We start from the raw sequence: 12,667 nt of genomic DNA, 5'->3' as shown, positions 1-12,667 counted from the left end.
GGATAGTGGGAAAAGAAAATATGAGGTATCAAAGCTAACAATATGATATGGCTTCAAGAAAAAGTCATCAGGCCCCATTTCCTCTTTTACAGTATACCGGGGGAAGGCCCAACAATCTTTTCCATATGAATTACATCCTTTGCAAACTCACTAAAATTTCTGAGTTGAGATATTTTCATGTACAGACTCCATCCCATCATCTTTACTAATTTGCATGGTATCTATGAGCCAAATCAGTAAAGCTTTGGAAGATTTTAACAGACAGGGGTTCCTACTGCACTGACTCCAAGAGGTACGTGAGACAAAGATGGAAAAACAATGGCAGGGAATGCCTTTGCCTTACCCTGGAGTAGAGGGTGTGGAAGCCTTCAAACGCACTCACATCCTCATCACCTATCAGTTCCATTGCTTTGCACCACTTGCTCACTTCTGCATGTTGAACCACAACTGGCTGATCACCAACTGCCAAAAACAAAAATTGAATGAATGCATTAGGGCAAAGGACTTACAACTTCAAGGCTCAAGCCACTGTTCAAGTGAATTTATTAGAGTAGACTAAGTGCTTAACACAGAGACTCAAACCTCTATAATGGTTGAAACTGGATAAAAGTTCATTTCTGGCTCCTGAATGGATACTGGACAGTGGAAGGTCAGTCAGTGGGGTGGGCCTGATGTAAGTCCTGCATCTTTAAAACTAATTTCCAAGGTTTCTTTAGGGGCCCTTTCCATTCCACCCAGCTGGAATGGAATACAGCATGGAGGAACTCACCTGGGTGGGGGATGTTGGTGTGTCCATGTGCACTTTTTCTCCCAAAAGTGGTTCACAACATCTTCCCACTTCCTGTCACATTGGCAGGCTAAAACACAATCATACAGCCACAACTGCCCTCATGGGCTTGGCAGCTAGCACTCTTTATCTTATAAGGCTGACTTCAGTCAGCTCAACCAAGAAGACATCATTAGGTTTACAGCAGAGAGTTCTGGGTGACCTACTAGCAAATAATCTTGACTTAGTTAATTAACAACACTAGGTCTCAGTCTCCACATCTGCAAAATACCCTGCCTCTCTCACAGGGTCAACATAAGATTCAAAACGAAGCAAAGAAACACTTCTCAGATATCAGTGTGCAAGTATATCATCTAAGCACCTTTTTTTTTTTTGGTACTGGGGATCAAACTCAGGGACCTTGTGCTTGCAAGGCAGGTGGCACCACCACTGAGCCCCTCATCTAAGCATCTTGAGAAAGTCCAGACTCTTGACTTGGTAGTCTAGGAGAGACCTGAGATTCTGCATTTCTAATATGCTTTCAGGCCTTATCCATGCTGTGGGCCTGTGCCTCTACTCTGAGTAGAAAAGAGATCCAAGATTAAAGAACATTTTTATAAACTTTGCACACAATAATTTGCAGATATAAAGAATTCTTATATTAGCACTCATTTTGATTATAAATGAGTTCCCGACTAGCCAGTATTTTAAAAATACAATCAAGATACCAGATAGAATTTCATAGAGTCACAGGATTTTGGAGCAAGAAAGAACTTAGGTGGTCTTTGTTTTCTTCCCTTATTTTCAGACAAAGAAATAAACTCAGAAGTAGTTGATGTCACTCCCTTCCCCAATTTTCATAATAACTTAGCAATGTGCTGGGACTAAAATCTAGAAATTTGACTTTTTTATTATATGAATTCAATCAATAACCTTATAAAGAAGAAAAGGTAATTTTTATTCTGCTAAAGCAAGAACAGATATTACTCTGGCCTAATAGTGCCAGAAGATCACATATACCAGCATGGGTCATCACAGTACTGAGAGTAGCGAAAATATCAAAGAACACTAATCAAAACATTTTTCAAGTACATGTCCTTTACAATGCAGTGATTCTCCACCAAAGTTATCTCTCGTGGGTCAGAAATGGGAATGGAACACAAAATAACTTCTGTATGCCTTCTGGCAAAAGCAAGAATTTTTACTTCCAATATATACAAACTCTGAGTTACTCCTACTTAAGGATAATTTTCAAAAGAGAAATCTTGGAATTGCAAATAGTGAAGGGAGATAAATAATTAGCCAAGAAGGTGCAATGATTTTCCATGGTATACCTTGAGTACAAATAAAAGAACCTATAGAATTTTTTTAAATCCTTAGCATGTAAATTATTTTGTATCTCTCAGATACTAGTGGGTCCTGGGTACCTACAGTAGAACATGAGATGTACTACACTAGAAGTAAAAGATGAGAGTCAAAACTCTAAATTATAAATCAGAACATACTGATATGTGGAAATCAAATTAGACTGTGGGAGACAGGAGCACACCATCACCAACAGAGGAACTTGAACTTGAAAGTGTTCTGGTGAAATTAGGAAAGTACTTATTGAGCAAGGAACAATAAATGGAAATCAATACATACATATACATTATTTAAAATGGCTAAAATGCTGTTCTGAGCCTCTTCATTTTGTAAGCAATTTTAAATATTGTAATAAAGGTAAAATGTTCCTAAGAACTTCCAAAGGCATATTCCTATACTTCATCCCCAAACCTTTCTACCATGATATCATTAGTTCCTCAATCAAGAATTTTTCCATCTTGGCAATTTTCCAGAAACTATCCTACAATTGTTCCCTTATTTTTATGTCACAGACCCCTCTGGTAGGCTGTTGAAGCCTAAGGACTCCATAAAATCTTAATGTATAAAAGATATAGTGCTTAAAATTACAAAGGAAGTAAATCATACGCAAATAATCTCCTATCCAGACTCAGGACCCAATGTAAGAATATTTGATTGGGAAATGACTATTTTAGGACAATACAAGTTTTTCTTACAGAAAACAGTATGTAGAAAAGTTTTTAAAACTCAGTGATGTACACCAAAGAACCCTGCTCAGGGTCACTCAGTGAAGAAACAGCTGCAAAGAAAAGTTTGACTTGAATTTCTGCCCATGCCAAAGCTATTCGTGCTGTGGCTGTAAAAGTCTACATCAAGGAACGTTCTTGGCCCAGCCCTGCAGACACTGAATTTTCTTTTCCCTGACAGCAGGTGAAGGAGGTAGTATTGGGGAAGAGAAGACCACAGTGGGCCCCAAGTTTGGTGCCTAGTTCTTCAATAAATTCTCAACCACTAATGTATTCTCTTCCACTACTAGCTTAGCTAAATCACTCAGCTGTGAGTTCAAACTCCTTATGAAAAAATGAGGTTAAATTAGGCCATCTGTAGAATTTCTTCTAACCCCGAACTATGAGTATCTTAAGACAATGCACCAACATTTCTCTGGGAAGAAATATTAGGAAGATTTATTTTTACCTTAAGTATACTTATAGTATGAAAAATATCTTCTCAATGAAAACTTTCCAGAGACTTCAGACATACCTTATGAGACTAACCTAACCATAGAACTATAGACTTGGAAGGAATTTTAAGAGATACTAATCTCACCAAACCCAGTAAACAGGTAAGAAAAATGAGGGTTAGAAAAGCAAAGGGATTTATTTGTGGTCACATAATAAGGCAATGTTAACGGACCACTGTAACAGTCTAGTACCTGTAGGATTTCAGGGTTTGGCACTGGTACTAAAAATTAGTTCATTCCTGCACTTGAAAGAGACAAGAATAAACCTCAAATGAGCTGAGGCATAAGATGGAACTGTACATGGGGCAATGGTACCCTAAAACAGTACATTGTATCTCAGACAGGGTCGAGAACTGAGGTCCCCTTTCTACTCTATGACCTCCCCATTACTGGCAAAAGCATCCACTTCCCTCAAATATTATGTCCACAAATCCAAATCAAGGAACTGTCCATATCAGTCAAATAACAAAGAATAATTATCTCAAGACTGGGAGATGGCTGAAGAAACCCTGTATAATAATGTCAATAAAACCAAAGTTCAAGTTTTTTGTGGTTAATACAATCTTGAAAGATCAACATTAGTTAAGAAAATCTAAAAGCACTTGTTAGAAATTTTATTTTGACCTATCCTCTATGGTCATTTCTGGAGTTGGTGATTAATCAACATTATTTTCATTAGAACTCTCACTGCTATCTTCAGAATATGCAACTACTGAATACTGATCAGATTTTACAGTCTACATATATGTAAAATATATATGTATATTTTCATAATTCCAACTATGTGTAGAGTAGCTTTACATACCAATAATTAGAAACAATGAAAGTTGTTGGACAAACTGAACCAATCATGGTCAAGACATCATACTGAGTTAACCAACATGTTTGCCAAATGCCTTTAAGGCTTATGCTATACTTGTCATTTACTGTTTCCTTCTCCCCTCAGAAACACACATGCAAAATAATCCACAAACACACTTCATTCCGCACAACACACATTATTTCTGCCTTACATAGTTATATCTATCCGTACTATTGTCTTTGAGATTCTCTTGGAGAACTGATAATAGCCTTCAAAACTTTGAGACTAGAGGCTCCACACGTCTAGTTTGACAGCTCTGGTGATCATTTCCTCCAGGAATTCCCAGAGGCAGCAGCGCCATCTACCGGTAGGGAGGGTACAACTTGTTTTGGGAAGCCTGCGGACGACAGGTGCCAAAGACCCCAAACAACAGTAACCTAGATTTGCGACTTTGTGAGGCTTTCTTTTCCAAAGCACATTGCAGTGTAACTGCCACTTACAGCCCAAGACATGAGGCCTCCATAGGAGCCTCCCCACAAGAACCGCAGGTCCTCTGGAAGCCATAGAAAGCCCATCCACTTTAGCCAATGAGGAGGCTCTGCCTGGAAATGCCACCTCCAGGCTCCAAAGGCAAGCTGCAGACTCACTGGATTAAACATTTCCTGGCTTTCCTCTTTCCAAGTGCTTCCCTATCAGATTATCTCACCCAGTGTCCCCACCTGTGGCAGTGCTACCCAGCTTTATCTTCTGGCACACACCAAACGTAAGGAAGGTACACTGACATCTTTCAATGTGAAGGCTCTTAGATTTACACAATGTGACACAGATCCTCCTCAAAGGACATGGCTGCTTAGGTATGCAGCTCGGACTCTAATCTCTCTCATTCAGTCTTCATCCTCCCTGTCCCTGACCCAGGGGACAGAAATGACAGAAAGGAAATGATTTTGCTGTTGCCTTGAAAACAACACTATGGGCTTTTATTGACTCAGAGGATAAAACCTTGTTCTATGGGTCACTGAGGTACACGGCTTCCCTCAAGTTGATCTAAGCCTGCCAATCATCCAACTGGCCTGCATAACCTACTCAGTGTTTTTCAACCTTTTCAGAACCCCTACCTCCCTTCCACAGGCTAAACGAACAGTGCAAGCCTTTTCTGCAGTTTATAAACAAAATCACAATTTTTCTCTAAAAATAAAAGCACGTTCCTTTCTCAAACTGGGCCACCTACTTTACCTTCAGAGTCCGTTCTTCCTCCTCACTACCCAGCAGTTCAAAAAAATAATCATTGACAAAATTTGAAATTATTCCCATTAATTTGCTTTGTGTTCCAATCTATCAGGTAACAACCTATATTTCACTTATTAGGGTCATTTGTGACATTCCCAGTGAGTTTTCACGGCAACTTGTTCTTTTACTTTCATTCATCTCAGAAAACCACCCAAAGTTGACTTACTACAGCTGATAAATCTGAGTTTTTGAGTCCCCCTAACAAATAAATATTGCTTCCTTAAAAAAAAAAATTTGTGAACTTCCCTCATAAACTGTTTTCTCAGCAAATGCACACATTTTACAAACCTGGCTTGTGTTTTAGATGTCTGAATATCAGATTGTTTCCTAAAGAAACACAACTTATAGTACAGGGAATAAGGAGTACTGAAAGAGTTTTGAAGTGATATCAGGATATCTCTGAATCTGGTAGAGATCTTTGTTCATCTCATACAGATGAACATACAGAATATAATAAAACCTTCATAATAACTGTTAGTTGAACCCATTTTTTACTGAGCAGATTACCAGGTACCTCCAACAAATTAACAAACGAAAAACTGAAGAGACTGTTTATGTCTCACTGAAGATGTATGGTATGGTATGCCCTGGCTATTCTGGGTCTGGGGAAATGGAGGTGAGGCAGGAGATATCCTGCCCAGTTTAATCAGCTCTTAAACTCCTAGGCACACCCTCCCCCTTTTAAAGTATGCTCTAAAGGAGACATCTCCCCCTCAGAGATACACCCCTCTCTCGGCAGCCAAACGGTCTTTTTAAAACGCACACTTTTCAAAGAATTAAGGAGGTCTGAACAGGTTCAACTTAGACCCTGCCTTCCCTCTCTCTACTGCCCATTAACATGGTGAAAATAAGCACCCACCCCGGCAGCCCTAGAAATTACCAAACCTCCCCCCTTCTTATCTTCTTGAAGAAGAATTTCAGTGTGATGGTCTGGTCTGCAGTTCACTGCAGGCATTTCCCTCCTCACCATTTACCAGGCATCAGTTACGCTGTATCTGTAATTCCTTTTTGTGGCCTCTGATTGAGACCTGCTCCACCGGTGCCAAACTGCTATTTAAAAAAAAAAAATTTTTTTTTGAGCCTCTTAATGGATCTCTGGCTTCCTCGGGCTGGCTGGGAGTGTTGAAGATTTCGGCGAACTCTGGGGCGAGCGCGGCACGCAGGTCCTGCGGGCAGGGCACTCCTCGGGCCGCCCGGGTCTGGTCCCCGCGACGCCCCCACCAGCGCGTCGAGGCAGGAGAGCTCCCCGCACAGCTGCGCTAGGAATTCGGCTTAGCTCGCAGCCGCCGGATTAGTTCGGGTCCGCGGGCTCGGCCAGAGCGACACCACGTTTTCCCCCTTCGTCCCCGAGTCACAGGTCCAGCCGTGTGAAGCCACCTCCCCCAGCCCAGGTCCAGCGCCCGAGGCCGCTCCCGCTCCGCCGCCCGCACGCTGCACCTGGGGAGGGGGGCACCGTCAGCTTCCCCTCCCGGAAGGAGACAAAGGCGGAGGCCAGGCTGCCAGGTGGGCAGAACCGTCGCCGCGGTGGGGAGGATGGGGGGGGGTGCATCCGCGGGCACGAAAAGGGATACCGAGGCAGGGAGGGGGGCAGCTGGGCTGCAACCTCCCCAAAGAGAGCGTCCTGGGGCAGGCCAGACCTACCCTCGCCCATCCCTGCCCAGCCCGCTTGCCAGGGCTAGGCATGGGGGGGACTGGGGACGGACGAGGCTCGCTTACCTCAGTAGAAGCGCTCCGGATCTCTCCGACGGCTCCGGATCTCTCCGACGGCTCCGGAGAAAGCCCCTCCGCTCGCACACGCGCACTCCCGCTCCCGCTCGCGCGCCTTAGCCCCTATGGCCCTGCGCGCGCCCCGCCGACCGGGCTCTGGCCCGCCCCGGCCCTGTCTGTCAGCGTCAGCGAGAGCCAATCCGGTCTCACAGACGGCCTAGCACCGATCACGTGGCCAGGCGAGCCAATCACCAAATTGCCCTCGGCAGCGCCCGCTCCGATATCCCTGCGGGTTCGGTTGCTACCTGGCAGTGCGGATGCAAGGCGGGCACAAAGGGCTGAGTCTCTGTTTTCCGGGCTAAGTGGCGCTAAATTGGTCAGTTAATAGATTGACTGATTTCTCAAATTCTAATTGAAATAAGAAAGACCTGAGCATCTTTTAAAATGCGGATTCTGAGTCAAAAAGTCTGGGGCAGGGACCTGAGAATCTGAATTTCTAACGCACCCCAGGTAGTGATGTCGCTCAGATCTGAGGACCACGCTTTGAGGCGCACCTGTAGGAAAATGATGGTTATAGGCCCTGCTCCATGATACTCCAAAGTTTCTCGACCTTTCTTGTCCTTCCTCCAGTGATGGAAAGCGTTCTAGTGACTAAACATGGAGTGCCTTGATAACGCCAATAAGTTGGGCATCTGCTAAGGGAAGGTGTGTTTAATTTCCACATAACCTACCCATAGATTATAGAGTAGCAACCTGTGCCTACTTGGTGACTGGAGTGTGGAAACTACAAGCAGGGATAGATCGCTCCTTGAAGAGAACGGTAGGTCTTCATGCATCATGAGGTATCAGGTTCTTGGCCAGAGAACAGAAGCCATATAAGTAGTCTCTGCTTTCTCCCCACCGTGGCGAAAATTTGACACTCTTTCATGGAACTGCACAGGCAAGCTCAGAACGGAGCATATAGAAAACCATTCAGGGACCCAACAGTCAAGCACACTGAACAATTCAGACAAATCAGAGAAGTGGTAAAATAAGCTACCTTGGGGGCTATAAACTATTCTCCTGTCCCTAATTCTGGACTCAGGAAACCCAGAACCTCTGCCATCTCTCAAACTTACCTAAACATCAGTGTTTTCAGACTGCACAGCAAGAACATTTTTTTATCTGCATGCCACGCTCTTATTACCCAACAGGGTCCCAAGGTTGTTCAAGAGTCCTAAGTACTAAATTCTCCAAACCATCTTCCAGGCGCTCTGCAGGCCAGGTGGTATGACACTGCTTCAGGCAGTTATAACTCACTATTCATCAAGGTGATCAAACTGCCTCTTAGAGATAAATTCGCCCTCATTAACATGTCTGCTGCCTGTTTCTCTAGTTTCTCAGCCCAGGAACTGAAGCCCACTTAGCAACCTCAGACATTGTTCATCACATTGTCCCTCATCAGCGATGGTACTGTACAAAATTCAGTTTCAGGGAGCACATTAAGTCTACCATAACAATGATTCTGGCTACAATAGGAGCAAAGAAATAGAAAATTTGGTTTAAAATTTCAAAGAAATATTCATCTGCTATCATTAAACCAGGGATTCTTTACCCTGGCTCCATGTTCTTTAGGGGACTAAATCAAGAGCTCTGTGCTGGGAGGAGGAAGGACAACTATAGGTTTGACAAGTTGTGCAGGTGATTAGATATCCAGCAGTGGTTGAGACTGCCTGTTTAAGCTGCTAGATTAAGGAATTCATTCATTAACAAGGTAAAAATCAACTCTGCAACACAAATCACTAAGGGTATAAATGCTCTATAGAGGAAAGTTTCCACATAGTGTTGAAAATAGACTATTAAAAGGCCAACAAATAATTCATAGGTAATAAATACTCCAAAGACTATTCAGTAGAACAATCTAGGACCACAACTAAGTTTAATTCCAGTGCACTGACTAAATGTTTCAGATGGGTTCTATTGTTTCACTTCTTTCATGGCCTTAACTAAAAAATTATATGTGAACATTATGAGCTATACTCAGGCTTTTTCCAAACTGTGCCACAGGATTACCCAACAGCACTTGTTAAATGCAGATTATAGAACCCAACCCAGAATCTCCTCCAGCTAGCATTTTTTCCCCCCAGGGAGTCAATAAGTTAGATTGAATTTTATTTTTTTTAAAAAAAATATATATATATATATATTTTCTCCCATTAAGTTTATTGGTACATTTTTGGTATACAATACAGTTATATTCATCATTGGGATCTTGTACCATTAAATGAGTCTCTTGGTTCTTATTTTTTTTGCCCTTCCCTTGCCCTCCCTTCACCCCCTCCACCCTTCCCTATTTGCAAAGACCTTGTTTCCATTTTTTTCCTCTTCTCATATTTTTTCATTTCTCTTTTTTGCCTTCCCCTACCCCTCCCAATTCCCCTGCTCTTTTAGACCTTTTCTTCGTGTTACATAATATCAGTTATACATTTTTTAAATTACAATATCAAGATCTAGGAGACATTACCACAGATTTTACAGAATTTAAAAGGATATAGACAGCATATTACAAAAATCTTTTTTGAAATAAATTTGACAACTTCTAAGAAGTACCTTGGAAGACAAATTAATGAAACTAACTCTGGAGGAAATATAAAATTTGAATAGCAAACATTAAAGAAAGTATATTCCTAGCTTGAAAACCTACCTATATGACAACAGCAGGCTCATATACATTTTAACTGATAAATTATATCAAACAAAGCAAAAAAAAGAAGGAACACTTCTCCTCTCATTTTAGGAACTCAACATTGTGCTAATCCCAAAACTGGATAAAGATAATAGAAGAAAAAAGTATGAACATAGATAGAAATTTGTTTAACAAAACAATTAGAAGTCAGATCTGGCAGTATGTGGAAAGTGGTTTTGTTATAGGGATGGCAGTGTTGGTTCAGCATTGGAAGATCCATCCCCAAAAGTCATCATTTTAACAGAGGAAAGGAAAAAGCCATATGATCCTGTCACTAGTTGGAGAAAAAGTATTGGACTAAATTCTAGACCTGTTCATGGTAAAAGCTATCAGGAGCCTAGAAGTAGAACAGAAACTTCTCAACAGATTAAAGACATGTACTCCATACTTCCAGCAAGAATGCCTTATATGAATGGAGAAGATATAATGCTTTCTCCTTAAGGTGGGGAACAAGGGCAGATGTGCTTACTCTTTATCTGTCCATTAAACTTTGAAACCTAGTCGCCACCAAAATAGCCTGGCAATAAAATGATACAACTAGGATAGGATTGGCAAGGTAGAAGCAAAATCTTTATATGTAGATGAAATGATCATCTACAGAGAAAATACTAAGAAATCTCTAGGAGCCCCTAGAACTTGTACTTGAATTTAGCAGAATTAGAAAACACAAAGTATATATAAAAATTCAGGTCTGTGTATACTTGCTATAAATGAAGAACTGGATGTTGAAATTTAAAAGTTATGTAGGAGTACAAAGGACCTAGAAAAGTTTTTTAAAAAAACAGTGTTGGAAGATGCTTAGTACCTAATTTTAAGACTTCTTCTAAAGCTACAGTAATCAAGGCAGTGTTGGTGTAAGGAAAAACATATAGATCATTTGAATAAAACAGAGAATCTAGAAATAGAACCACACATATATGGTCCACTGAGTTTTGAAAGATTATTTAACATTAGCGTTTTATAGAATATAAACTCAATTCAAGAGCCAAGGAAGAGATAGTGTTTTCAGCAAATGGCACTAGAACACCTGGTATCTGTATATAAAAAATTAACCTCAACCCTTTTTTCCATACATAAAAATAACTTGAAGGGATCTATGAACCTAAATAAGAAAGCCTAAAAGTATAAAACTTTAAGAAGAAATTATAAGGGAAAATATTTATGAATTCAGGGTAAGCAAGAACTACCTAGGATACACAAAACATGTATAAAAGAAAAAAATTGATAAATGAGATTCCATCAAAATTTAGAACTTTAAATGACACCATTAAAATGAAAAGTAGTCCTCAAACAGACCATATTTACAATGCATATAACCTATGACCAGAATATATAAAGAATTCTTAGAGTTCACTAATAGACAACCCAATTAAAATGTAGACATAAGATGATAAATAGCCAGTATAGCACAAGGAATGGTGTGCAACTCTAGAATCAGAAAAATACTATTCAGTACAATAATAAGATTGAATTATACACTCGTTAGGAAGATGAAGTTAAAAGTTTTAAAAGCCTTGTCATGACTTTTTCTTTTTGTTGGATTCTCCCCCTTTGTGTTTAATTTGTCACACCCAATGGATTCATTCTGCTAGGTTTCCTGAGGTTGTGATCCTCATTGTCTTTTCCTAGGGTATTGTCTAAAATTTTTGCCGGTTTGGTATTCGTGAAGTTCCTGAGGTGCTCTTTATCATGAAAGTATCTTATTTCTCCATCAATTTTGAAAGATAGTTTTGCAGGGTACATCAATCTGGGTTGGAGGCTGTTTTCCTTTAGGGCTTGAAATACATCAGTCCAAGCTCTTCTTGCCCTGAGGGTTTGCATTGAGAAGTCTGCTGTGATTCTGATGGGCTTTCCTTTGTATGTGATTTGTTTCTTTTCTCTCACTGCTTATAGAATTTTGTTCTTCTGTTGGATTTCTGGAATCCTAACTATTATATGCCTATGTGTAGATTTTTTTTTCTCAAGGCTAGCTGGAGTCCTATATGCCTCACTTATCTGTATGTCAAGTTCTTTTCCCCTCCTTGGGAAGTTTTCTGCCATCACTTCTATGAACAGATTTTTTATGTCATCTGCACTCTCTCCTGTTTCTTCATTGACTCCAATCAGTCTTATGTTATTCTTCTTTGCATCATCTAGCAGCTGCTGGATTGATTTCTCATGTTCCCTTACAATTTTAAAGCAATTTTTCTCTTCCTGGTCACTAATTGCAATCTTACCTTCTATATGTGAAATTCTATCCTCACAGTGGTTCATTCTGCTGTGCAGACTTTCAATGGAGTTTTTAATCTCTTGGAAATCTGTTTGTATCTGTTTTATGGATTCCATTTGTTTCCTATGTTGGGATTCCATCATGTTCCTCAGATCCTCTATTTTTTTATCTGTGTCCTCTCTAGATTTATTAATCACGTCTTGCACCATGAGCACAATCTTTGCTGTTATCTGAGTAATTATTTCTGATTTCATTTTTCCCAGATCCTCTTTTGTTTCCAGTTCAGAGAGTCCAGGTGGTTGAGTATCAGATTGTTCCATCTCGTTTCCCTTTGAGGTTGCTGTAGGTGATCTGGAAGTCTGTTTTTGAGGCTTGCTTATGTGTTTTCTCATTTCCATGGCAGGGGGTTGCTTCTGGCACCCATGTGGCTCACCTTCCCTAGGGAGCTTCCTTCTGGGTGCTGGGACTGACTGAGCGTCTCTGCCCTAGGAGCCTGGGATGGAGGTGGGGAGCTTCCTTCTGGGTGCTGGGAACGGCTGAGCTTCTTTGCCCTAGGAGCCTGGGATGGAGTTGGGGAGCTTCCTTCC

General features: G+C 40.9%; 1 protein-coding gene across 7 annotated transcripts in view; it reads right to left on the bottom strand.

The window, feature by feature from the left end:
* Tmem108 (transmembrane protein 108) overlaps positions 1-7,324 on the bottom strand; it is a 365,897-nt gene extending 358,573 nt beyond the window's left edge. For 4 of the 7 annotated variants that reach the window (XM_004834239.3, XM_004834240.3, XM_087186160.1 and 1 more), the window contains exons 1-2: positions 7,156-7,311; positions 344-462 (exon numbers count right to left, since the gene is read on the bottom strand). The gene's annotated coding sequence lies outside the window, so the exon portion shown is untranslated. Of the gene's footprint in view, positions 1-343; positions 463-7,155 lie in introns of all 7 variants that reach the window. The other 3 variants (XM_087186158.1, XM_087186159.1, XM_087186161.1) reach the window with 1 other exon arrangement.
* Between the last annotated feature and the right edge of the window lie 5,343 nt (positions 7,325-12,667).

The sequence above is a fragment of the Heterocephalus glaber genome, unplaced genomic scaffold (assembly GCF_053883595.1).
Source record: "Heterocephalus glaber isolate CG9 unplaced genomic scaffold, H.glaber_assembly_v1.0 deba00001504, whole genome shotgun sequence".
Taxonomy (NCBI): domain Eukaryota; kingdom Metazoa; phylum Chordata; class Mammalia; order Rodentia; family Bathyergidae; genus Heterocephalus; species Heterocephalus glaber.
This window is presented reverse-complemented; position numbering and strand designations above follow the sequence as displayed.